The sequence below is a fragment of the Ambystoma mexicanum genome, assembly GCF_040938575.1.
Source record: "Ambystoma mexicanum isolate Mex_15411 chromosome 12 unlocalized genomic scaffold, UKY_AmexF1_1 Mex_chr12_unloc.2, whole genome shotgun sequence".
Classification (NCBI taxonomy): domain Eukaryota; kingdom Metazoa; phylum Chordata; class Amphibia; order Caudata; family Ambystomatidae; genus Ambystoma; species Ambystoma mexicanum.
The window spans coordinates 11,227,765-11,253,816 of NW_027182323.1; the positions used below are offsets into that span (position 1 = coordinate 11,227,765).

Below are 26,052 nucleotides of genomic sequence, written 5' to 3' on the forward strand. Positions count from 1 at the left end.
GCAAAGCCATCTTGCATTTCCCTCTTCTCCTCACTAATGTAACCCATCCCTCTCTCTAAGATCCTGCGGAGCCCCTGGAGACCATGCAAATGGCGCTGGATCGGGTATAAAACCCAGTAACATACCATAACCTTGATTTATGGGATCTGGGTCATCTGCCCCCGCAGTAAAACTGCTCGGGCCCCCGTTTTGTCTGTTCATTGACAACGGGGGCCCAGCCCATTTTTGTCCACCTCCTCCATTGTTAAGTATGCAGGGGACACCCCCGCAATCCCTGAGGCTACAGATACCTAACATGGGGAGCAGGGGACACCTCCAAACCCTGCTCCTCATGTTCCGGTATTTTGGCACCCAAATTGTTGGAAAAAATTCGAACTAATGGTAGTGACCGAATTGGGTCAACTCTACCATGCGATCAATATTTTCGGAACAATTTGGGTAATACCTCTTTAAGTGCATTGTGGGATTTATAGTGAACTAGCAGTGACATACGCTCACCTTCCCACCCCAGCACGAAAGGCTTAAATATGTATTCCTCCATTCGTATCCGTAGGGGAACGCGATTGTTTATACCATTTACCTAAACTGGCTTATTTTCTTGCCTTATACGTTGATCAATAGCTGATCTTCCTTTCAAATGCAGCAGTTTAATTGTTTTGCACTTTAGTTCAGGTTTTTTTCTTTCCATTGAAAATATTGTTTCGACTACCCACGAATTTCTAAGTTTATTATTCCTGCATTTGTTGCCAGTTACAAACCCAGAGTTGTCTATATTTGTCCTGTTTTTGTTATAGGGTTCAGTGTTATACTATACAGTCTGCAGGTGGCGCTACTGAGTCCTTGAAAACAGCTTCTTTTATATTAGTCCTCCTATTTAGTCCAACCCATGCAAACCCAATCTCTTTATTATACGCTAATTAGGAATAGGTTAGCGCCAACAGCGTAGATAAGAGAATGGCGAGTTGTGCATGGCTACCAGAAGCGCTGCTAGTAAGGGTCCCTGCCCTCCTGCCCCTGCAAGTGGGACGTTGAGTGATTGTGTTAGTGAGATACCTGTATTCCCGTACAATATCCATGTTTTCTCTTCTAAATAATAAAATCTCAATCATGAAAGGAGTGATTCTGGATTTTCCAGATTTGCTCATGAAATTTCACTGATTGGACGCTTGGCTATGCTTTTCTGCAAAAAGGTGAAATCTTAAACTAGAATTACAGTAGATAACAAAAATATGCTACTGCATGTACTTCTCCTTCTTGAACAGAGTATATTGAGGGACTGGAAAGTACTGCTCACGTGGTTCCATGGTGTAATGGTTAGCACTCTGGACTCTGAATCCAGCGATCCGAGTTCAAATCTCGGTGGGACCTAGTTTTTTTTGAAAAAAAACATTTGACATAAAAATGTTATGTCGACTTAATGTTAACAGGACGTGTCTTGCTATTTTTACTTGCAAATGGTGGCAGAAGTGACTTGTGTGTTTGGAGACGGTACACATGGTACTTTCATAGTCTTTATTTAAACAGAGAAGGCGTTCCCAGGTTTCTGCAACAGAACTTCAATTTCTCTGCCTTTCATCTCTTAGTGTTCTCTCTGAGCAGCAGGTCAGCAAAGTATTCGGGAAACAGTTGCATAGCATCTAACATTCTGTGCTCATTAATCTTGCTTACTGTCCTAAATCTACGTCCTTGCTTACTGTCCTAAATGTAAGTTGATGACTCTCCCATGACCGCAGAATCCCTTTTTTCGGTGCATGTTTTATCGCCTGGAACTGACAGGGGACCCTCTATCTAATACCTCTTTTTTTTTAGATGTACTCTCTTTGTACCCCTAAAACAGTTCAATCACATTGAGCTGGTTATGTATCAAACTCCCACATAACCTATTTCCTCCTCTTATTTAATGTGAACCAGCAGACCTTGAGACTCGCCACTTCAAGGACTATATGTCTTCTCAGTCTTTCTTTCATATCCATGTATGTTGTTGTTGCTTTTACATGTTTTTCAGATTGACACCAATGGAATGTTATTACACGTTTAATTCACTGAAAAGGAAAACGGACAACTGGTTCAAGAAGTAAGAACCATTTGCTGAGTTTTCCCGCTCGTTACCGCGTGTGTCTTGGTTTTGCACGTGATGTGCATGAAAACATATGTGCCTATATAGTATGGTTATAAAATGTAATATGTTGTTTTGGCAGCATCTCTAGAAACCATCTTAACATAAATCATGTTTCCCTTATATCTCCCATCTGCATTTCTCTTTGAAAGTCTTGATTTATTTTTCACTTTCCGGCAAATCATTACTAAAACACGGAATCTGTATGTTCCTGCAATGGACATAGATCCCTGCCAGCTGCCTTGCCTGTGCCCAGGACGAGAAAAGGTGCTTTGCTTCCCCTCACAATGGGTGGATGCTGCCGCTGTCCTTGAACTGATCAATAAGCTCAAATCCACTGGCTCAGCTGTGGCCCTGGAACAGCTTTTCCTTCAATGCCTTTAAGAGGCTCATCTGATCAACCCCATCTTTTCCGCTGGTTTGTCCCCCATATGAACACGGCAGGCGTTACCTTCATGCTTATAAAGAAACCAACACTGGACCCCGCCATACTGGCCTCTTATAGACTTATCTCCAGCCTTCTTGTAATATCTAACATGGTTCTATGTGAAAATGTCTGCAGGTAAATGTAGTCAGCAAAAAGTCATTTTAATAAAGTTAGTCATTCAATAAAAACTATGCCAGGTCTGAAAATGTTGCCAGTAAATAAGGTCACCAAAACACCTATTTTTAAATACACAAAAGCACAAGGCTGCAACCCTAAATATGAACTCCATTCCTAAACCGTCCCCTAACTCGAATTACACCACTTATCCTACCCTAAATTCTCACAGAACAGGAACCCTTCAGCACACGAATGCACTTTATTTGCATATTAGCGAATGCAAAATAAAGAGCAAATCAACAGTGAACCTGTCTCCAATACAATCACCAGGTCGCCACAAATTACACAGCCCTAGCCCTGACCCAAACCCTTCCTGTAATACTAACCTTACCTTAATTGCAACTCTAACACTTACCCTAATGATTACTTTACCCTAACCACTAGGTTTAACCTAACTGCTATCCTACGCCAACACCACCAGCCCTTTCCATCCTCTGTATCCATTTCTTTAACACTTCCCCAAACCAATACCCAAACCCTTCAGCTGACACAGAATCTCGTCTAACCACTAACCAAACCTGAACATATTTACTCTAACCCTAACCCCTATCCTTCCCCTAACCCTAAACCAGGCAATAACAAGCCCACTAAATACTCTTTTACCTAACAATTACTGTAGCAACACTACCAATTTTGGCTACTTTTCAGCTGCGTTTTTGACTACTTTTTGCTTGGCATCGTTTTCACTGCAGAGGTATTTTCACCACGACATTTTCACAGACTATTTTTGATGGCTATATTTTGTCGGGATACCTGTAACATGATGTGCTGGTTCTGTTGGAGCGCTTGGTGGCAGAAAATATGGCTGACCACCACATCCTGCTTTATTATGACATGACATGCAATTTGCAAATTGGAAGTATGTCAGGATGATGCAAAGTAGGAGTATACTGATGCTGTGAAAAGTCGGCATTTAGAGCTATTTTTAACTGGGCATGAATTGCTTTTTGTAGAGCCAGTTCAACATCCAGATGCATACTGGTCGCTGCACTGATGCCTTGAAAGCATTTCCGGAAACCTTAGTGAAGACACAATTACCACATTTGCTAAGGTAACATTACCAGCTTGAACACTCGTGCACATGTTGTTATTACACCGGTGGTAAAACAAGCAGCATGTTGTCATTGTGCTGGGGCTACAATGAGCAAAACTGTTGTAATGACAAGGTTTATGCTAAGCACCAGCGTAATGACAAAAGATGTGTTGGAATTAGGGCGCTACAAAACCCTTCATGTGCATCTCTTAGCGCCAGGCCTAACGCCGCAATGTTTGTGTTCGTGTTTTGGGTGCTTCCAACGGTGCGGATGTTAACGTTTCAGCACTGCAAACATGCAGCCATATTGTGTAATTTCACTGTCACTACAACCAGACAAATACCTTCCCTGCTCCTGCACTAGAGCAGTGCAAATTGGATGAATCTCCCCCAATGCGTGCCAGCACACACAACCCTCTTCCGACCTGAAGCCATACAATGGGCTGACAGTATTTCCTAAGCATTTGCACACGAATGGTGTTGAGGAGCATCTCATGGTCTTCTCTGTAGCCGGCTTTAGTTTCCAAAATATGACATCTGGATTTCCAGATGCGTACATCATCAACTTTTCCTATAAAAGCAAAGATAATTTAAATGTACAAAACGTCCCCGACCACGAAGGGACTCGAACCCTCAATCTTCTGATTCGAAGTCAGACGCCTTATCCATTAGGCCACGCGGTCCACTGGTTGCAACATCTGTATACTTATATAAATAGCGTCCTCCATCACATTGCATATGCTATCTTGTCTGTCTATGAGGTTAGACCAGAGTCAATCCCCTCATTCTTTATGGAAGTGATATGTTGAACACATATTAAGATGAAGACCCATTTAAATATACAGCCCAGATCTAAAGTACAGGAACCAGTCTCTCACGCGTTTTACTTCTTTCTCTCTGTCTCGCTTCATCCCCGCCTGTCCCCAAATATTGTTCTCTCCTTTTCCGCCTGTATTCTCTCTATCCGTGGACTTCTGAGGCTGTGTCTTAATCGATGCAGCTCTCATGTTCATCTAATTAACTAAATAGATGAAGATGTGTCCTGGTCACCTGCATCACCACAAGCCACAGCGCCTTCCTTATGCACACTTATAAAAAAAAAAAGCAACACCAAAAACAACATACAGCCGCTTCCTAGATCCACAAGCTTATGAAAATGTGGGGGGTTGTGAGCTGGCAGAAGCAGCTTTAACGGAGTGACCATGCTAGGTCACAAGGGTCTGAGAGGAAGAGGAGGAGTAAGGGGAGAAAACATTAGTCAATAGACGGAGTTGAATGCAGACCCTTTAGGCCCAAATGCAACAACTGGCGACAAGCCATAAGTCCCACGCCGCGAGAGACGTCCACTGCACTCTGCAGTTCCTACGCGACTGCAGTCCGCAGTTCCACTTGACACTGACTGCAGTGGCGTCCCATGCCGGCATCCAGACTCCGAGGTCAGGATGGTCTGCGTTCCAACATTACTGTTCCGCTGTGATCCGCAACTCCGCTTGCCACCAGCACTGTGTGGCGTCCCGTGCCCTCATCCAGAGACCTAGGTCAGGAAGTCCACGTACACTATGAGGATGTACTCTGCTCAGCTGTTTCCTTTGACGCAACAGGCCCGGCTGCATTGCCATACCTGTATCCGCCACAGAGGGGTAAGAAAAGATGAGAACATTAAAGGATAAAGGCAACCGGTAAACAGAAGGTGTGGACCAGGAGGTATTTGCATCACCGGGAGGCCTGGAACAGCAGCAAGATGGACGAGCAGCCAGCTGAGCAGCAAGCAAGGCAGAGTTCAAGCGCAAGGGCCACTTTCCTTTGAAAACCCCCACCATTCCCATTGCAGCTCCAATTCGACAAAGGTCCCCGGTGGGCAGAATGGGTGCAAGATTTCACCGATTTCATAGGTGCTGCAGGGTAAGAAAAGTCTCTGGCCATATCTGGCATGATCACAAATGTGTTGGGCAATGAGATGAACGGTAAAATAAAGACCATACCGTAAGAAGAAAGAACACCGTATGACACCCGTGTGGGGGCACTGAACAAGAAATTAATCATCCAGCCCAACAGCGACTACAGAAATTAATACACTGCCGTTTGCGAGCTTTGCTGATGATGAGTCTACTAGGCTGAGGGTGATAGAAGGGTGTACATCGTCTACATTCTGGAAGCAGTTGCTGAAGCAGCCGCTGACCATTGACACAGTCATTGAGCTGGCCAGAGTGCATGAGAGGGTAGATCTGCAGACCACAGCCATTGAAACACAGAAAAAGAAGACAGAGAAAGATGAAACGGTGGCTGCTCTCATGACACCAAGAGGGCCGGTCAACCGGTTCATGGGAGGACCAGTTACCTCGAGGGGGCCTACTCGATATCCATACCAACAAACAGGCAGTCAGCTAGACCACAACGGATATGTTTCAGATGCGGATTCGCATTTCCGCACACCGGAACATGCCCAGCAATTTGTGAGGCATGCTCCAAATGTGGAAGAGAAGGACACTTTCACACCGTGTGCCAAGAAGGCAGACCTTTTCTGACAGCAAGGCCACCACAGACAACCATGTGGAGACCATCAATGAGGGCTTCCCAACAAACAACATGGAGGATACCACGGCCATACTCGCAGATGCCACAAAGAGTGATCAGAGCGATGGAACCGGTTCTGAAATTTGAGGTGGCGACATACAAAGAAATACCACACTAGTACGTGGATTATGCTGATCCATACGAGAATGAATTTAAAAGCCACTGAGATAATGTGGAAATGCTACAGGAGTTTTATATAGACTACACAGACGAATATTTTAATCTAATGCAAGGGGACCAGGAAGCCGAGGAAGGCCCAAGGGTGATGATTGACATGGGGCCTGCTACACATTGCTTCCTCATGGACATTGGAGCAACAGTGAGCATCATGGGAGAACACAAATTTCTCAAAATGGGTGCTAGGAAGATACTGCAAAAGAGAAAGATCCAGGCTCAATAGCCATCCGTGTGGGTTGCACACCTCAGTAACTACACATCCATTCGTCAATTTCAACTGACACTCGCACAACGAGGACGCTCGGCCAACGCCACGATACACGTGATAAGAAGCCCTATAGATGGGTGGTCCCTGCTCAGTTACAAAACGGTGAAATCAATAGGACTCATGTATATAAACTGCCAAGATACAGAAGTGGTAAGGTGCGGTATGGGGCCCCGACAGCTAACGCACAGTGTGGCAAGATTATCACACAGACCCATTTCTAAAGAACAAGTGCGATAAACAAATACCGACCCTCTTCAAGGGACTGGGAAAATAGAAATGGAGCGTCAACTAGCTCCACATCGATGAAAAGGTGCGCCCAGTACCCCAACAGCCCCGGAGGGTTTGGTTTCATTTGCAACAGGCAGTGTCTCAGGAGGTTCAACAGCTGTAGCAAAATGAAATCATTAAGAAGGCGGTAGGGCCCACACCATGGATTTCACCCCTAGTGGTGGTTCCCAAGGAAGGAAGGCGCATCAGGATATGCTTCGACATGAGCGTAGCCAACACAGCCATCCAAGGAGAACGCCGCCGCAGACCAAAAATAGAGATATGATCGTGCAGCTTAACAGAGCCACAACAGTTTACAAGCTTGATCTATCTCAAGGATATCACCAGCTGGGACTGCATCCCTCATCCCATGTGATCATCACATATGCGACACATAGTGGCCTTTTTAGATATATATGCCTTAATTTCGGCATCTCTTCGGCAGCAGAGATGTTTCAGGAAGCCATCAGGTAAGTACTGTTATCGATAAAGTCCGATTTTAATTACAGCGATGACATTTTGGTATACAAAACCTCACAGAATGAACACGATCAGGCACTTATGGTATGTGAAGCATTGCAAACGCCAGGCCTCACTCTAAATTTTGACAAATGCAACATAAAGAAAAAGAAGCTGCGATTCTATGGACACGCCTTTTCAGACGAGGGAACGAAGCCAGGCCCAGACAAGGTACGCACCATAACTGACCTAGTGGCACCCACAACGGTATCAGAGGTGAGGTCGACCCGTGGGTCCTTTTCAAGGCTATGTAGTATGGTCCAAAGCCCCCTATGGGGTCCTTAGTGGTATACTGCGATTGGTCCTGTGATTACAGCTGGGCTCTTGAGGGGCCCTAATTATTCGTTGTGCGCGGCGTTATTGCGTCCTGCTCTGTGTCGGCTGCCCTCATTTGGGACATAAGAGTCCACAATGTACCTATACAATAAGAAAACTTTTTCCAAAAAAGTCAACACAATAAGACAAAATAAAACAAAAACCTTTTGCACCGAGCCCAAAACATGAGAAAACTGCGTAGAAAATCTATTTCTTTTTTCAAAAACAAATGCGAGGTATCCTGGGGGGCAGGATGACAGTTTTGAAAGCTGGTTGCGATTGGGGTCATTTACCCTTGGGCTGTCGATCCTCCCCCTCCTCTGAGCCTAGGAGGCTTAATAGCTATTAGGCATTACTTTGGCCCATTAGATGCATCTTTCATCCCAATTCAGAGGATATTTAGTTTAACAAATAGATGCTAGTCCTTAGAGTTGTGAACCATCTAAAGGCTGGGCTGAGCAATAAAGTGTTTGTCTACGTCATAGGGATATATTGATTGTGTGTGGGCAGGCTTGTGTCCTCTGCCAGTGTATGTTTCCTTCTGTTGTAACATTAATGAGTGTTTGCTGGTAGATGGTCTGCTCTACAAGATGAGAACGTTTACAAGATCTTGCTGAAGGCCCCCTTTCCAATTGGTGCCCCAGACTAAATGTCAGTTTAGTGCTGCCTTATGCCTGCAACCTCCTCAATGTGCGAGTGCTTAAGCAATCCCAAGCAAAGGGCTGGGGCCACCCCTGCTCGCATCCATATGGGTGCACTTCACAGCACTTACAACTCTTTGAGAAGAAGTGCTGGATCATTTATCAAAATGCAGCACTTTATAAAGGATGGCAACCAAAACAACAATCTCTTGGCTAAGAAGCAAGTGTCCAGTCCTTTGGGCCACCTGGGCTGGTTAAGATTCCTTTCATATACTTTCTATGCTACTCTTCCATCACAGCCACCCCTCCTCTGATTGCCCGAGAAAGGCAAGCGTTGCTATGACAAAGTGTCAGAAGAGGCCACTGAGCACAGCCCCTGAGCAAGTTAGGCTGAGAGCTAAATTGGCTCACAGCCTGCCAACCAACTTAGTCAGGAAAGTGAAATGTTTGCCCAGGGCATTCATATTTCACGCCGAACTTTAATTGAACCCGAGGTTTGTGTCTCCCATAACCCATAGCACTTCTTTTATGGCAATGCGTGGAGTGTCTCCCTTACTCCTTCCCTTCATCTCCCAATTCCAAGATCCCTGTTGCACATGGGATACAATGTATCTATTTGAGAGGGAGAGCAAAAGAGAGGGAGAGACACGGTTTGACAGTAGCAAAGTGAGAAAGTGAAATGGAAGCTCTCTGCAGACGCCAGTGGTAGGAGCACAGGAAGGACTCACATTTCTTTTGCCTTGTTTGGCATTTTTCATGTGCTGGTATAATTTATTTATTAAACATCAATATAGTACCTTCATCCAAGGCGTTGCACGTATTACAAAAAGTACAAAAATAAGGTAAACCACAACCAAGGCATGAAACGAGAGACGTCTAATGCTTTCTTTAGCCCTTCATGTCTTTTTCAGCCTTGCTCTGCCATGTGATGTTCTGCTAAATGTGGATTCCAGATTTTGTGCGGTCCTCACCCACCTGGACCATGGACTTTGACTGCTCTCTGCACTACATGCTCAAATTCTACTTTTCATACAAAACAGGCACACCAGCAAAGCCGCCCATGCATGTCATTTGAACACCCCTCCCAACCAATATCAAACATCAGAACACTGCACCTCTGCAACCAACTTACATACCACAACCCATGGCAGAACATCCCTTGGCACCACAGGCATATAAAGCACCCCTTCATGCAAAAACACCTTCATGCTTTTGGCACAGAACACCTGGCAACCGATCCACACATAGAGTGCAGGATACTTCCAGTGTGCATGCGTCAACACAAAAGCAAAGCCATCTTGCATTTCCCTCTTCTCCTCACTAATGTAACCCATCCCTCTCTCTAAGATCCTGCGGAGCCCCTGGAGACCATGCAAATGGCGCTGGATCGGGTATAAAACCCAGTAACATACCATAACCTTGATTTATGGGATCTGGGTCATCTGCCCCCGCAGTAAAACTGCTCGGGCCCCCGTTTTGTCTGTTCATTGACAACGGGGGCCCAGCCCATTTTTGTCCACCTCCTCCATTGTTAAGTATGCAGGGGACACCCCCGCAATCCCTGAGGCTACAGATACCTAACATGGGGAGCAGGGGACACCTCCAAACCCTGCTCCTCATGTTCCGGTATTTTGGCACCCAAATTGTTGGAAAAAATTCGAACTAATGGTAGTGACCGAATTGGGTCAACTCTACCATGCGATCAATATTTTCGGAACAATTTGGGTAATACCTCTTTAAGTGCATTGTGGGATTTATAGTGAACTAGCAGTGACATACGCTCACCTTCCCACCCCAGCACGAAAGGCTTAAATATGTATTCCTCCATTCGTATCCGTAGGGGAACGCGATTGTTTATACCATTTACCTAAACTGGCTTATTTTCTTGCCTTATACGTTGATCAATAGCTGATCTTCCTTTCAAATGCAGCAGTTTAATTGTTTTGCACTTTAGTTCAGGTTTTTTTCTTTCCATTGAAAATATTGTTTCGACTACCCACGAATTTCTAAGTTTATTATTCCTGCATTTGTTGCCAGTTACAAACCCAGAGTTGTCTATATTTGTCCTGTTTTTGTTATAGGGTTCAGTGTTATACTATACAGTCTGCAGGTGGCGCTACTGAGTCCTTGAAAACAGCTTCTTTTATATTAGTCCTCCTATTTAGTCCAACCCATGCAAACCCAATCTCTTTATTATACGCTAATTAGGAATAGGTTAGCGCCAACAGCGTAGATAAGAGAATGGCGAGTTGTGCATGGCTACCAGAAGCGCTGCTAGTAAGGGTCCCTGCCCTCCTGCCCCTGCAAGTGGGACGTTGAGTGATTGTCTTAGTGAGATACCTGTATTCCCGTACAATATCCATGTTTTCTCTTCTAAATAATAAAATCTCAATCATGAAAGGAGTCATTCTGGATTTTCCAGATTTGCTCATGAAATTTCACTGATTGGACGCTTGGCTATGCTTTTCTGCAAAAAGGTGAAATCTTAAACTAGAATTACAGTAGATAACAAAAATATGCTACTGCATGTACTTCTCCTTCTTGAACAGAGTATATTGAGGGACTGGAAAGTACTGCTCACGTGGTTCCATGGTGTAATGGTTAGCACTCTGGACTCTGAATCCAGCGATCCGAGTTCAAATCTCGGTGGGACCTAGTTTTTTTTGAAAAAAAACATTTGACATAAAAATGTTATGTCGACTTAATGTTAACAGGACGTGTCTTGCTATTTTTACTTGCAAATGGTGGCAGAAGTGACTTGTGTGTTTGGAGACGGTACACATGGTACTTTCATAGTCTTTATTTAAACAGAGAAGGCGTTCCCAGGTTTCTGCAACAGAACTTCAATTTCTCTGCCTTTCATCTCTTAGTGTTCTCTCTGAGCAGCAGGTCAGCAAAGTATTCGGGAAACAGTTGCATAGCATCTAACATTCTGTGCTCATTAATCTTGCTTACTGTCCTAAATCTACGTCCTTGCTTACTGTCCTAAATGTAAGTTGATGACTCTCCCATGACCGCAGAATCCCTTTTTTCGGTGCATGTTTTATCGCCTGGAACTGACAGGGGACCCTCTATCTAATACCTCTTTTTTTTTAGATGTACTCTCTTTGTACCCCTAAAACAGTTCAATCACATTGAGCTGGTTATGTATCAAACTCCCACATAACCTATTTCCTCCTCTTATTTAATGTGAACCAGCAGACCTTGAGACTCGCCACTTCAAGGACTATATGTCTTCTCAGTCTTTCTTTCATATCCATGTATGTTGTTGTTGCTTTTACATGTTTTTCAGATTGACACCAATGGAATGTTATTACACGTTTAATTCACTGAAAAGGAAAACGGACAACTGGTTCAAGAAGTAAGAACCATTTGCTGAGTTTTCCCGCTCGTTACCGCGTGTGTCTTGGTTTTGCACGTGATGTGCATGAAAACATATGTGCCTATATAGTATGGTTATAAAATGTAATATGTTGTTTTGGCAGCATCTCTAGAAACCATCTTAACATAAATCATGTTTCCCTTATATCTCCCATCTGCATTTCTCTTTGAAAGTCTTGATTTATTTTTCACTTTCCGGCAAATCATTACTAAAACACGGAATCTGTATGTTCCTGCAATGGACATAGATCCCTGCCAGCTGCCTTGCCTGTGCCCAGGACGAGAAAAGGTGCTTTGCTTCCCCTCACAATGGGTGGATGCTGCCGCTGTCCTTGAACTGATCAATAAGCTCAAATCCACTGGCTCAGCTGTGGCCCTGGAACAGCTTTTCCTTCAATGCCTTTAAGAGGCTCATCTGATCAACCCCATCTTTTCCGCTGGTTTGTCCCCCATATGAACACGGCAGGCGTTACCTTCATGCTTATAAAGAAACCAACACTGGACCCCGCCATACTGGCCTCTTATAGACTTATCTCCAGCCTTCTTGTAATATCTAACATGGTTCTATGTGAAAATGTCTGCAGGTAAATGTAGTCAGCAAAAAGTCATTTTAATAAAGTTAGTCATTCAATAAAAACTATGCCAGGTCTGAAAATGTTGCCAGTAAATAAGGTCACCAAAACACCTATTTTTAAATACACAAAAGCACAAGGCTGCAACCCTAAATATGAACTCCATTCCTAAACCGTCCCCTAACTCGAATTACACCACTTATCCTACCCTAAATTCTCACAGAACAGGAACCCTTCAGCACACGAATGCACTTTATTTGCATATTAGCGAATGCAAAATAAAGAGCAAATCAACAGTGAACCTGTCTCCAATACAATCACCAGGTCGCCACAAATTACACAGCCCTAGCCCTGACCCAAACCCTTCCTGTAATACTAACCTTACCTTAATTGCAACTCTAACACTTACCCTAATGATTACTTTACCCTAACCACTAGGTTTAACCTAACTGCTATCCTACGCCAACACCACCAGCCCTTTCCATCCTCTGTATCCATTTCTTTAACACTTCCCCAAACCAATACCCAAACCCTTCAGCTGACACAGAATCTCGTCTAACCACTAACCAAACCTGAACATATTTACTCTAACCCTAACCCCTATCCTTCCCCTAACCCTAAACCAGGCAATAACAAGCCCACTAAATACTCTTTTACCTAACAATTACTGTAGCAACACTACCAATTTTGGCTACTTTTCAGCTGCGTTTTTGACTACTTTTTGCTTGGCATCGTTTTCACTGCAGAGGTATTTTCACCACGACATTTTCACAGACTATTTTTGATGGTTATATTTTGTCGGGATACCTGTAACATGATGTGCTGGTTCTGTTGGAGCGCTTGGTGGCAGAAAATATGGCTGACCACCACATCCTGCTTTATTATGACATGACATGCAATTTGCAAATTGGAAGTATGTCAGGATGATGCAAAGTAGGAGTATACTGATGCTGTGAAAAGTCGGCATTTAGAGCTATTTTTAACTGGGCATGAATTGCTTTTTGTAGAGCCAGTTCAACATCCAGATGCATACTGGTCGCTGCACTGATGCCTTGAAAGCATTTCCGGAAACCTTAGTGAAGACACAATTACCACATTTGCTAAGGTAACATTACCAGCTTGAACACTCGTGCACATGTTGTTATTACACCGGTGGTAAAACAAGCAGCATGTTGTCATTGTGCTGGGGCTACAATGAGCAAAACTGTTGTAATGACAAGGTTTATGCTAAGCACCAGCGTAATGACAAAAGATGTGTTGGAATTAGGGCGCTACAAAACCCTTCATGTGCATCTCTTAGCGCCAGGCCTAACGCCGCAATGTTTGTGTTCGTGTTTTGGGTGCTTCCAACGGTGCGGATGTTAACGTTTCAGCACTGCAAACATGCAGCCATATTGTGTAATTTCACTGTCACTACAACCAGACAAATACCTTCCCTGCTCCTGCACTAGAGCAGTGCAAATTGGATGAATCTCCCCCAATGCGTGCCAGCACACACAACCCTCTTCCGACCTGAAGCCATACAATGGGCTGACAGTATTTCCTAAGCATTTGCACACGAATGGTGTTGAGGAGCATCTCATGGTCTTCTCTGTAGCCGGCTTTAGTTTCCAAAATATGACATCTGGATTTCCAGATGCGTACATCATCAACTTTTCCTATAAAAGCAAAGATAATTTAAATGTACAAAACGTCCCCGACCACGAAGGGACTCGAACCCTCAATCTTCTGATTCGAAGTCAGACGCCTTATCCATTAGGCCACGCGGTCCACTGGTTGCAACATCTGTATACTTATATAAATAGCGTCCTCCATCACATTGCATATGCTATCTTGTCTGTCTATGAGGTTAGACCAGAGTCAATCCCCTCATTCTTTATGGAAGTGATATGTTGAACACATATTAAGATGAAGACCCATTTAAATATACAGCCCAGATCTAAAGTACAGGAACCAGTCTCTCACGCGTTTTACTTCTTTCTCTCTGTCTCGCTTCATCCCCGCCTGTCCCCAAATATTGTTCTCTCCTTTTCCGCCTGTATTCTCTCTATCCGTGGACTTCTGAGGCTGTGTCTTAATCGATGCAGCTCTCATGTTCATCTAATTAACTAAATAGATGAAGATGTGTCCTGGTCACCTGCATCACCACAAGCCACAGCGCCTTCCTTATGCACACTTATAAAAAAAAAAAGCAACACCAAAAACAACATACAGCCGCTTCCTAGATCCACAAGCTTATGAAAATGTGGGGGGTTGTGAGCTGGCAGAAGCAGCTTTAACGGAGTGACCATGCTAGGTCACAAGGGTCTGAGAGGAAGAGGAGGAGTAAGGGGAGAAAACATTAGTCAATAGACGGAGTTGAATGCAGACCCTTTAGGCCCAAATGCAACAACTGGCGACAAGCCATAAGTCCCACGCCGCGAGAGACGTCCACTGCACTCTGCAGTTCCTACGCGACTGCAGTCCGCAGTTCCACTTGACACTGACTGCAGTGGCGTCCCATGCCGGCATCCAGACTCCGAGGTCAGGATGGTCTGCGTTCCAACATTACTGTTCCGCTGTGATCCGCAACTCCGCTTGCCACCAGCACTGTGTGGCGTCCCGTGCCCTCATCCAGAGACCTAGGTCAGGAAGTCCACGTACACTATGAGGATGTACTCTGCTCAGCTGTTTCCTTTGACGCAACAGGCCCGGCTGCATTGCCATACCTGTATCCGCCACAGAGGGGTAAGAAAAGATGAGAACATTAAAGGATAAAGGCAACCGGTAAACAGAAGGTGTGGACCAGGAGGTATTTGCATCACCGGGAGGCCTGGAACAGCAGCAAGATGGACGAGCAGCCAGCTGAGCAGCAAGCAAGGCAGAGTTCAAGCGCAAGGGCCACTTTCCTTTGAAAACCCCCACCATTCCCATTGCAGCTCCAATTCGACAAAGGTCCCCGGTGGGCAGAATGGGTGCAAGATTTCACCGATTTCATAGGTGCTGCAGGGTAAGAAAAGTCTCTGGCCATATCTGGCATGATCACAAATGTGTTGGGCAATGAGATGAACGGTAAAATAAAGACCATACCGTAAGAAGAAAGAACACCGTATGACACCCGTGTGGGGGCACTGAACAAGAAATTAATCATCCAGCCCAACAGCGACTACAGAAATTAATACACTGCCGTTTGCGAGCTTTGCTGATGATGAGTCTACTAGGCTGAGGGTGATAGAAGGGTGTACATCGTCTACATTCTGGAAGCAGTTGCTGAAGCAGCCGCTGACCATTGACACAGTCATTGAGCTGGCCAGAGTGCATGAGAGGGTAGATCTGCAGACCACAGCCATTGAAACACAGAAAAAGAAGACAGAGAAAGATGAAACGGTGGCTGCTCTCATGACACCAAGAGGGCCGGTCAACCGGTTCATGGGAGGACCAGTTACCTCGAGGGGGCCTACTCGATATCCATACCAACAAACAGGCAGTCAGCTAGACCACAACGGATATGTTTCAGATGCGGATTCGCATTTCCGCACACCGGAACATGCCCAGCAATTTGTGAGGCATGCTCCAAATGTGGAAGAGAAGGACACTTTCACACCGTGTGCCAAGAAGGCAGACCTTTTCTGACAGCAAGGCCACCACAGACAACCATGTGGAGACCATCAATGAGGGCTTCCCAACAAACAACATGGAGGATACCACGGCCATACTCGCAGATGCCACAAAGAGTGATCAGAGCGATGGAACCGGTTCTGAAATTTGAGGTGGCGACATACAAAGAAATACCACACTAGTACGTGGATTATGCTGATCCATACGAGAATGAATTTAAAAGCCACTGAGATAATGTGGAAATGCTACAGGAGTTTTATATAGACTACACAGACGAATATTTTAATCTAATGCAAGGGGACCAGGAAGCCGAGGAAGGCCCAAGGGTGATGATTGACATGGGGCCTGCTACACATTGCTTCCTCATGGACATTGGAGCAACAGTGAGCATCATGGGAGAACACAAATTTCTCAAAATGGGTGCTAGGAAGATACTGCAAAAGAGAAAGATCCAGGCTCAATAGCCATCCGTGTGGGTTGCACACCTCAGTAACTACACATCCATTCGTCAATTTCAACTGACACTCGCACAACGAGGACGCTCGGCCAACGCCACGATACACGTGATAAGAAGCCCTATAGATGGGTGGTCCCTGCTCAGTTACAAAACGGTGAAATCAATAGGACTCATGTATATAAACTGCCAAGATACAGAAGTGGTAAGGTGCGGTATGGGGCCCCGACAGCTAACGCACAGTGTGGCAAGATTATCACACAGACCCATTTCTAAAGAACAAGTGCGATAAACAAATACCGACCCTCTTCAAGGGACTGGGAAAATAGAAATGGAGCGTCAACTAGCTCCACATCGATGAAAAGGTGCGCCCAGTACCCCAACAGCCCCGGAGGGTTTGGTTTCATTTGCAACAGGCAGTGTCTCAGGAGGTTCAACAGCTGTAGCAAAATGAAATCATTAAGAAGGCGGTAGGGCCCACACCATGGATTTCACCCCTAGTGGTGGTTCCCAAGGAAGGAAGGCGCATCAGGATATGCTTCGACATGAGCGTAGCCAACACAGCCATCCAAGGAGAACGCCGCCGCAGACCAAAAATAGAGATATGATCGTGCAGCTTAACAGAGCCACAACAGTTTACAAGCTTGATCTATCTCAAGGATATCACCAGCTGGGACTGCATCCCTCATCCCATGTGATCATCACATATGCGACACATAGTGGCCTTTTTAGATATATATGCCTTAATTTCGGCATCTCTTCGGCAGCAGAGATGTTTCAGGAAGCCATCAGGTAAGTACTGTTATCGATAAAGTCCGATTTTAATTACAGCGATGACATTTTGGTATACAAAACCTGACAGAATGAACACGATCAGGCACTTATGGTATGTGAAGCATTGCAAACGCCAGGCCTCACTCTAAATTTTGACAAATGCAACATAAAGAAAAAGAAGCTGCGATTCTATGGACACGCCTTTTCAGACGAGGGAACGAAGCCAGGCCCAGACAAGGTACGCACCATAACTGACCTAGTGGCACCCACAACGGTATCAGAGGTGAGGTCGACCCGTGGGTCCTTTTCAAGGCTATGTAGTATGGTCCAAAGCCCCCTATGGGGTCCTTAGTGGTATACTGCGATTGGTCCTGTGATTACAGCTGGGCTCTTGAGGGGCCCTAATTATTCGTTGTGCGCGGCGTTATTGCGTCCTGCTCTGTGTCGGCTGCCCTCATTTGGGACATAAGAGTCCACAATGTACCTATACAATAAGAAAACTTTTTCCAAAAAAGTCAACACAATAAGACAAAATAAAACAAAAACCTTTTGCACCGAGCCCAAAACATGAGAAAACTGCGTAGAAAATCTATTTCTTTTTTCAAAAACAAATGCGAGGTATCCTGGGGGGCAGGATGACAGTTTTGAAAGCTGGTTGCGATTGGGGTCATTTACCCTTGGGCTGTCGATCCTCCCCCTCCTCTGAGCCTAGGAGGCTTAATAGCTATTAGGCATTACTTTGGCCCATTAGATGCATCTTTCATCCCAATTCAGAGGATATTTAGTTTAACAAATAGATGCTAGTCCTTAGAGTTGTGAACCATCTAAAGGCTGGGCTGAGCAATAAAGTGTTTGTCTACGTCATAGGGATATATTGATTGTGTGTGGGCAGGCTTGTGTCCTCTGCCAGTGTATGTTTCCTTCTGTTGTAACATTAATGAGTGTTTGCTGGTAGATGGTCTGCTCTACAAGATGAGAACGTTTACAAGATCTTGCTGAAGGCCCCCTTTCCAATTGGTGCCCCAGACTAAATGTCAGTTTAGTGCTGCCTTATGCCTGCAACCTCCTCAATGTGCGAGTGCTTAAGCAATCCCAAGCAAAGGGCTGGGGCCACCCCTGCTCGCATCCATATGGGTGCACTTCACAGCACTTACAACTCTTTGAGAAGAAGTGCTGGATCATTTATCAAAATGCAGCACTTTATAAAGGATGGCAACCAAAACAACAATCTCTTGGCTAAGAAGCAAGTGTCCAGTCCTTTGGGCCACCTGGGCTGGTTAAGATTCCTTTCATATACTTTCTATGCTACTCTTCCATCACAGCCACCCCTCCTCTGTTTGCCCGAGAAAGGCAAGCGTTGCTATGACAAAGTGTCAGAAGAGGCCACTGAGCACAGCCCCTGAGCAAGTTAGGCTGAGAGCTAAATTGGCTCACAGCCTGCCAACCAACTTAGTCAGGAAAGTGAAATGTTTGCCCAGGGCATTCATATTTCACGCCGAACTTTAATTGAACCCGAGGTTTGTGTCTCCCATAACCCATAGCACTTCTTTTATGGCAATGCGTGGAGTGTCTCCCTTACTCCTTCCCTTCATCTCCCAATTCCAAGATCCCTGTTGCACATGGGATACAATGTATCTATTTGAGAGGGAGAGCAAAAGAGAGGGAGAGACACGGTTTGACAGTAGCAAAGTGAGAAAGTGAAATGGAAGCTCTCTGCAGACGCCAGTGGTAGGAGCACAGGAAGGACTCACATTTCTTTTGCCTTGTTTGGCATTTTTCATGTGCTGGTATAATTTATTTATTAAACATCAATATAGTACCTTCATCCAAGGCGTTGCACGTATTACAAAAAGTACAAAAATAAGGTAAACCACAACCAAGGCATGAAACGAGAGACGTCTAATGCTTTCTTTAGCCCTTCATGTCTTTTTCAGCCTTGCTCTGCCATGTGATGTTCTGCTAAATGTGGATTCCAGATTTTGTGCGGTCCTCACCCACCTGGACCATGGACTTTGACTGCTCTCTGCACTACATGCTCAAATTCTACTTTTCATACAAAACAGGCACACCAGCAAAGCCGCCCATGCATGTCATTTGAACACCCCTCCCAACCAATATCAAACATCAGAACACTGCACCTCTGCAACCAACTTACATACCACAACCCATGGCAGAACATCCCTTGGCACCACAGGCATATAAAGCACCCCTTCATGCAAAAACACCTTCATGCTTTTGGCACAGAACACCTGGCAACCGATCCACACATAGAGTGCAGGATACTTCCAGTGTGCATGCGTCAACACAAAAGCAAAGCCATCTTGCATTTCCCTCTTCTCCTCACTAATGTAACCCATCCCTCTCTCTAAGATCCTGCGGAGCCCCTGGAGACCATGCAAATGGCGCTGGATCGGGTATAAAACCCAGTAACATACCATAACCTTGATTTATGGGATCTGGGTCATCTGCCCCCGCAGTAAAACTGCTCGGGCCCCCGTTTTGTCTGTTCATTGACAACGGGGGCCCAGCCCATTTTTGTCCACCTCCTCCATTGTTAAGTATGCAGGGGACACCCCCGCAATCCCTGAGGCTACAGATACCTAACATGGGGAGCAGGGGACACCTCCAAACCCTGCTCCTCATGTTCCGGTATTTTGGCACCCAAATTGTTGGAAAAAATTCGAACTAATGGTAGTGACCGAATTGGGTCAACTCTACCATGCGATCAATATTTTCGGAACAATTTGGGTAATACCTCTTTAAGTGCATTGTGGGATTTATAGTGAACTAGCAGTGACATACGCTCACCTTCCCACCCCAGCACGAAAGGCTTAAATATGTATTCCTCCATTCGTATCCGTAGGGGAACGCGATTGTTTATACCATTTACCTAAACTGGCTTATTTTCTTGCCTTATACGTTGATCAATAGCTGATCTTCCTTTCAAATGCAGCAGTTTAATTGTTTTGCACTTTAGTTCAGGTTTTTTTCTTTCCATTGAAAATATTGTTTCGACTACCCACGAATTTCTAAGTTTATTATTCCTGCATTTGTTGCCAGTTACAAACCCAGAGTTGTCTATATTTGTCCTGTTTTTGTTATAGGGTTCAGTGTTATACTATACAGTCTGCAGGTGGCGCTACTGAGTCCTTGAAAACAGCTTCTTTTATATTAGTCCTCCTATTTAGTCCAACCCATGCAAACCCAATCTCTTTATTATACGCTAATTAGGAATAGGTTAGCGCCAACAGCGTAGATAAGAGAATGGCGAGTTGTGCATGGCTACCAGAAGCGCTGCTAGTAAGGGTCCCTGCCCTCCTGCCCCTGCAAGTGGGACGTTGAGTGATTGTGTTAGTGAGATACCTGTATTCCCGTACAATATCCATGTTTTCTCTTCTAAATAATAAAATCTCAATCATGAAAGGAGTCATTCTGGATTTTCCAGATTTGCTCATGAAATTTCACTGATTGGACGCTTGGCTATGCTTTTCTGCAAAAAGGTGAAATCTTAAACTAGAATTACAGTAGATAACAAAAATATGCTACTGCATGTACTTCTCCTTCTTGAACAGAGTATATTGAGGGACTGGAAAGTACTGCTCACGTGGTTCCATGGTGTAATGGTTAGCACTCTGGACTCTGAATCCAGCGATCCGAGTTCAAATCTCGGTGGGACCTAGTTTTTTTTGAAAAAAAACATTTGACATAAAAATGTTATGTCGACTTAATGTTAACAGGACGTGTCTTGCTATTTTTACTTGCAAATGGTGGCAGAAGTGACTTGTGTGTTTGGAGACGGTACACATGGTACTTTCATAGTCTTTATTTAAACAGAGAAGGCGTTCCCAGGTTTCTGCAACAGAACTTCAATTTCTCTGCCTTTCATCTCTTAGTGTTCTCTCTGAGCAGCAGGTCAGCAAAGTATTCGGGAAACAGTTGCATAGCATCTAACATTCTGTGCTCATTAATCTTGCTTACTGTCCTAAATCTACGTCCTTGCTTACTGTCCTAAATGTAAGTTGATGACTCTCCCATGACCGCAGAATCCCTTTTTTCGGTGCATGTTTTATCGCCTGGAACTGACAGGGGACCCTCTATCTAATACCTCTTTTTTTTTAGATGTACTCTCTTTGTACCCCTAAAACAGTTCAATCACATTGAGCTGGTTATGTATCAAACTCCCACATAACCTATTTCCTCCTCTTATTTAATGTGAACCAGCAGACCTTGAGACTCGCCACTTCAAGGACTATATGTCTTCTCAGTCTTTCTTTCATATCCATGTATGTTGTTGTTGCTTTTACATGTTTTTCAGATTGACACCAATGGAATGTTATTACACGTTTAATTCACTGAAAAGGAAAACGGACAACTGGTTCAAGAAGTAAGAACCATTTGCTGAGTTTTCCCGCTCGTTACCGCGTGTGTCTTGGTTTTGCACGTGATGTGCATGAAAACATATGTGCCTATATAGTATGGTTATAAAATGTAATATGTTGTTTTGGCAGCATCTCTAGAAACCATCTTAACATAAATCATGTTTCCCTTATATCTCCCATCTGCATTTCTCTTTGAAAGTCTTGATTTATTTTTCACTTTCCGGCAAATCATTACTAAAACACGGAATCTGTATGTTCCTGCAATGGACATAGATCCCTGCCAGCTGCCTTGCCTGTGCCCAGGACGAGAAAAGGTGCTTTGCTTCCCCTCACAATGGGTGGATGCTGCCGCTGTCCTTGAACTGATCAATAAGCTCAAATCCACTGGCTCAGCTGTGGCCCTGGAACAGCTTTTCCTTCAATGCCTTTAAGAGGCTCATCTGATCAACCCCATCTTTTCCGCTGGTTTGTCCCCCATATGAACACGGCAGGCGTTACCTTCATGCTTATAAAGAAACCAACACTGGACCCCGCCATACTGGCCTCTTATAGACTTATCTCCAGCCTTCTTGTAATATCTAACATGGTTCTATGTGAAAATGTCTGCAGGTAAATGTAGTCAGCAAAAAGTCATTTTAATAAAGTTAGTCATTCAATAAAAACTATGCCAGGTCTGAAAATGTTGCCAGTAAATAAGGTCACCAAAACACCTATTTTTAAATACACAAAAGCACAAGGCTGCAACCCTAAATATGAACTCCATTCCTAAACCGTCCCCTAACTCGAATTACACCACTTATCCTACCCTAAATTCTCACAGAACAGGAACCCTTCAGCACACGAATGCACTTTATTTGCATATTAGCGAATGCAAAATAAAGAGCAAATCAACAGTGAACCTGTCTCCAATACAATCACCAGGTCGCCACAAATTACACAGCCCTAGCCCTGACCCAAACCCTTCCTGTAATACTAACCTTACCTTAATTGCAACTCTAACACTTACCCTAATGATTACTTTACCCTAACCACTAGGTTTAACCTAACTGCTATCCTACGCCAACACCACCAGCCCTTTCCATCCTCTGTATCCATTTCCTTAACACTTCCCCAAACCAATACCCAAACCCTTCAGCTGACACAGAATCTCGTCTAACCACTAACCAAACCTGAACATATTTACTCTAACCCTAACCCCTATCCTTCCCCTAACCCTAAACCAGGCAATAACAAGCCCACTAAATACTCTTTTACCTAACAATTACTGTAGCAACACTACCAATTTTGGCTACTTTTCAGCTGCGTTTTTGACTACTTTTTGCTTGGCATCGTTTTCACTGCAGAGGTATTTTCACCACGACATTTTCACAGACTATTTTTGATGGCTATATTTTGTCGGGATACCTGTAACATGATGTGCTGGTTCTGTTGGAGCGCTTGGTGGCAGAAAATATGGCTGACCACCACATCCTGCTTTATTATGACATGACATGCAATTTGCAAATTGGAAGTATGTCAGGATGATGCAAAGTAGGAGTATACTGATGCTGTGAAAAGTCGGCATTTAGAGCTATTTTTAACTGGGCATGAATTGCTTTTTGTAGAGCCAGTTCAACATCCAGATGCATACTGGTCGCTGCACTGATGCCTTGAAAGCATTTCCGGAAACCTTAGTGAAGACACAATTACCACATTTGCTAAGGTAACATTACCAGCTTGAACACTCGTGCACATGTTGTTATTACACCGGTGGTAAAACAAGCAGCATGTTGTCATTGTGCTGGGGCTACAATGAGCAAAACTGTTGTAATGACAAGGTTTATGCTAAGCACCAGCGTAATGACAAAAGATGTGTTGGAATTAGGGCGCTACAAAACCCTTCATGTGCATCTCTTAGCTCCAGGCCTAACGCCGCAATGTTTGTGTTCGTGTTTTGGGTGCTTCCAACGGTGCGGATGTTAACGTTTCAGCACTGCAAACATGCAGCCATATTGTGTAATTTCACTGTCACTACAACCAGACAAATACCTTCCCTGCTCCTGCACTAGAGCAGTGCAAATTGGATGAATCTCCCCCAATGCGTGCCAGCACACACAACCCTCTTCCGACCTGAAGCCATACAATGGGCTGACAGTATTTCCTAAGCATTTGCACACGAATGGTGTTGAGGAGCATCTCATGGTCTTCTCTGTAGCCGGCTTTAGTTTCCAAAATATGACATCTGGATTTCCAGATGCGGACATCATCAACTTTTCCTATAAAAGCAAAGATAATTTAAATGTACAAAACGTCCCCGACCACGAAGGGACTCGAACCCTCAATCTTCTGATTCGAAGTCAGACGCCTTATCCATTAGGCCACGCGGTCCACTGGTTGCAACATCTGTATACTTATATAAATAGCGTCCTCCATCACATTGCATGTGCTATCTTGTCTGTCTATGAGGTTAGACCAGAGTCAATCCCCTCATTCTTTATGGAAGTGATATGTTGAACACATATTAAGATGAAGACCCATTTAAATATACAGCCCAGATCTAAAGTACAGGAACCAGTCTCTCACGCGTTTTACTTCTTTCTCTCTGTCTCGCTTCATCCCCGCCTGTCCCCAAATATTGTTCTCTCCTTTTCCGCCTGTATTCTCTCTATCCGTGGACTTCTGAGGCTGTGTCTTAATCGATGCAGCTCTCATGTTCATCTAATTAACTAAATAGATGAAAATGTGTCCTGGTCACCTGCATCACCACAAGCCACAGCGCCTTCCTTATGCACACTTATAAAAAAAAAAAGCAACACCAAAAACAACATACAGCCGCTTCCTAGATCCACAAGCTTATGAAAATGTGGGGGGTTGTGAGCTGGCAGAAGCAGCTTTAACGGAGTGACCATGCTAGGTCACAAGGGCCTGAGAGGAAGAGGAGGAGTAAGGGGAGAAAACATTAGTCAATAGACGGAGTTGAATGCAGACCCTTTAGGCCCAAATGCAACAACTGGCGACAAGCCATAAGTCCCACGCCGCGAGAGACGTCCACTGCACTCTGCAGTTCCTACGCGACTGCAGTCCGCAGTTCCACTTGACACTGACTGCAGTGGCGTCCCATGCCGGCATCCAGACTCCGAGGTCAGGATGGTCTGCGTTCCAACATTACTGTTCCGCTGTGATCCGCAACTCCGCTTGCCACCAGCACTGTGTGGCGTCCCGTGCCCTCATCCAGAGACCTAGGTCAGGAAGTCCACGTACACTCTGAGGATGTACTCTGCTCAGCTGTTTCCTTTGACGCAACAGGCCCGGCTGCATTGCCATACCTGTATCCGCCACAGAGGGGTAAGAAAAGATGAGAACATTAAAGGATAAAGGCAACCGGTAAACAGAAGGTGTGGACCAGGAGGTATTTGCATCACCGGGAGGCCTGGAACAGCAGCAAGATGGACGAGCAGCCAGCTGAGCAGCAAGCAAGGCAGAGTTCAAGCGCAAGGGCCACTTTCCTTTGAAAACCCCCACCATTCCCATTGCAGCTCCAATTCGACAAAGGTCCCCGGTGGGCAGAATGGGTGCAAGATTTCACCGATTTCATAGGTGCTGCGGGGTAAGAAAAGTCTCTGGCCATATCTGGCATGATCACAAATGTGTTGGGCAATGAGATGAACGGTAAAATAAAGACCATACCGTAAGAAGAAAGAACACCGTATGACACCCGTGTGGGGGCACTGAACAAGAAATTAATCATCCAGCCCAACAGCGACTACAGAAATTAATACACTGCCGTTTGCGAGCTTTGCTGATGATGAGTCTACTAGGCTGAGGGTGATAGAAGGGTGTACATCGTCTACATTCTGGAAGCAGTTGCTGAAGCAGCCGCTGACCATTGACACAGTCATTGAGCTGGCCAGAGTGCATGAGAGGGTAGATCTGCAGACCACAGCCATTGAAACACAGAAAAAGAAGACAGAGAAAGATGAAACGGTGGCTGCTCTCATGACACCAAGAGGGCCGGTCAACCGGTTCATGGGAGGACCAGTTACCTCGAGGGGGCCTACTCGATATCCATACCAACAAACAGGCAGTCAGCTATACCACAACGGATATGTTTCAGATGCGGATTCGCATTTCCGCACACCGGAACATGCCCAGCAATTTGTGAGGCATGCTCCAAATGTGGAAGAGAAGGACACTTTCACACCGTGTGCCAAGAAGGCAGACCTTTTCTGACAGCAAGGCCACCACAGACAACCATGTGGAGACCATCAATGAGGGCTTCCCAACAAACAACATGGAGGATACCACGGCCATACTCGCAGATGCCACAAAGAGTGATCAGAGCGATGGAACCGGTTCTGAAATTTGAGGTGGCGACATACAAAGAAATACCACACTAGTACGT

At 44.8% G+C, this 26,052-nt stretch overlaps 6 non-coding genes across 6 annotated transcripts; 3 read left to right on the forward strand and 3 right to left on the reverse strand.

Moving 5' to 3' along the window:
- Positions 1 to 1,296: 1,296 nt before the first annotated feature.
- Positions 1,297 to 1,368, forward strand: TRNAQ-CUG (transfer RNA glutamine (anticodon CUG)). Its single transcript has one exon. It is a non-coding gene; the product is annotated as a tRNA-Gln (tRNA).
- A 2,995-nt stretch (positions 1,369 to 4,363) lies between these two features.
- Positions 4,364 to 4,436, reverse strand: TRNAR-UCG (transfer RNA arginine (anticodon UCG)). The gene has a single exon. It is a non-coding gene; the product is annotated as a tRNA-Arg (tRNA).
- Positions 4,437 to 11,097: 6,661 nt separating this feature from the next.
- On the forward strand, positions 11,098 to 11,169 carry TRNAQ-CUG (transfer RNA glutamine (anticodon CUG)). The gene has a single exon. It is a non-coding gene; the product is annotated as a tRNA-Gln (tRNA).
- Positions 11,170 to 14,164: 2,995 nt separating this feature from the next.
- Positions 14,165 to 14,237, reverse strand: TRNAR-UCG (transfer RNA arginine (anticodon UCG)). Its single transcript has one exon. It is a non-coding gene; the product is annotated as a tRNA-Arg (tRNA).
- A 6,661-nt stretch (positions 14,238 to 20,898) lies between these two features.
- On the forward strand, positions 20,899 to 20,970 carry TRNAQ-CUG (transfer RNA glutamine (anticodon CUG)). The gene has a single exon. It is a non-coding gene; the product is annotated as a tRNA-Gln (tRNA).
- Positions 20,971 to 23,965: 2,995 nt separating this feature from the next.
- Positions 23,966 to 24,038, reverse strand: TRNAR-UCG (transfer RNA arginine (anticodon UCG)). Its single transcript has one exon. It is a non-coding gene; the product is annotated as a tRNA-Arg (tRNA).
- Positions 24,039 to 26,052: the final 2,014 nt, after the last annotated feature.